Source organism: Belonocnema kinseyi, chromosome 7 (genome assembly GCF_010883055.1).
Source record: "Belonocnema kinseyi isolate 2016_QV_RU_SX_M_011 chromosome 7, B_treatae_v1, whole genome shotgun sequence".
NCBI lineage: Eukaryota > Metazoa > Arthropoda > Insecta > Hymenoptera > Cynipidae > Belonocnema > Belonocnema kinseyi.
Window position 1 is genome coordinate 106192732 of NC_046663.1, and position 1613 is coordinate 106194344.

The 1613-nt window shown below is 33.5% G+C and overlaps 1 protein-coding gene across 7 annotated transcripts in view; it reads right to left on the minus strand.

Annotated features, from left to right (window-relative positions):
* The window catches only part of LOC117175989 (mitogen-activated protein kinase-binding protein 1), a 261034-nt gene that overhangs the window by 244930 nt on the left and 14491 nt on the right, over positions 1-1613 (minus strand). The window contains exon 1 of one of the 7 annotated variants that reach the window (XM_033365898.1): positions 677-688. The exons of the other annotated variants lie outside the window; for them this stretch is intronic. The gene's annotated coding sequence lies outside the window, so the exon portion shown is untranslated. Of the gene's footprint in view, positions 1-676; positions 689-1613 lie in introns of those variants that run through there. 7 annotated transcript variants of the gene reach the window in all.

Here is a 1613-nt window from a genome sequence, read left to right on the forward strand (position 1 = left end):
ATCGAGTTCTATCGTATCGCATAATTGAAGGCTCATTCAATGCTCTCCAAAATCACCAAAAATTATTTTCCAAAAGCCACCCCTAATACTGAAAAACCGCCCGTAATATTAATTATGAAAAAATTGTAAATCTGACCATACTATAATTAAGGGCTCATTTAATGCCCCATTGCCAAATTTAATGCTCCACTATTTAAAGGAAACCGGGGGTTACGCTAGCTTAAGGTTAAGCTGACAGAACCCCATGTGAAATAAACGTTTAATTGAGTTCTATTGAATCACATAATTGAAGGCTCATTTAATGCTCTCCAAAACCACTAAAAATTATTTTCCAAAAGCCACGCCTAATACTGAAAAACCACCCTTAATATAAATTATGCACAAATTGTAAATCTGACCATACTATAATTAAGGGCTCATTTAATGCTCCATAGCCAAATGTATCGCCTTAGCGTTCAGCCAGCATAATCCCTCTTTTTTTTCAAAAGTAGATGATTATAATTGTTTAAAAGGTATAACATTAGCCTTTAATGAGCCCTGAAATGCGATATGGACAGATTTACAATTTGTGAATAATTTATATTAAGCCCTTAATTATGGTATGGTCAGATTTACAATTTATGCATAATTTATATTAAGGGTGATTTTTCAGTATAAGGGGTGGCTTTTGGAAAACAATTTTCAGTGGTTTTGAAGAGCATTAAATGAGCCGTTAATTATTTGATAGGACAGAACTCGATTCAACGTTTATTTCACATGGGGTTCCGTCAGCTTAACATTAAGCTAGCGTAACCCCCGATTTTTAAACAAATTAGTGGAGCATTAAATTTGGCAATGGGCCATTAAATTAAAATTAAATGAGCCCTTAATGATAGTATGATCAGATTTACAATTTGTGCATAATTTATATTAAGGGCGGTTTTTCAGTATTAGGGGTGGCTTTTGGAAAATAATTTTTGGTGATTTTGGAGAGTCTTAAATGAGCCTTCAATTATGTGATACAATAGAACTCGATTAAACGATTATTTCACATGGGGTTCTGTCAGCTTAACGTTAAGCTAGCGTAACCCCCGGTTTTTTAAAAATAGTGCAGCATTAATTTCACATGGGGTCTGCCTACTTAACGTTAAGCTAGTGTAACCCCTGGTTTTGTTTTAAAATAATGCAGTATTAAATTTGGCAATAGGGCATTAAATTAGCATTAAATGAGCCCTTAATTATAAGATAGGTTTGATTTCTATTCGAAGATGGGGTTATGTCAGTGTGACATACCTAGTTTTAATACGTGCGTGATATAGTCTGTTTACTATTTTTAAGTTGAAAAAATAAGCTTTTCTACTCATTTGCCATAAAAATTGATTGAAACGATGGCGTACGTGATAAAGGAAAGACTTCTAACGATTGATTCAGAGTTAGAGCCGTGTTTCTATTTAAGTGTGCGCCTTATCGATTTACCAAACAAATTAAAACTTTTCCTATTAATTCTTAAGAGCTGGATCTCGACATGGGTCAGAAATTATTGTCTCCAATAGGTATCAAAATTTGTTCAATAATTCGAGCAAAAGTATTTTTTCCTCGATTTTTTCCCATCGAAATTACCGCATATTTCAAAG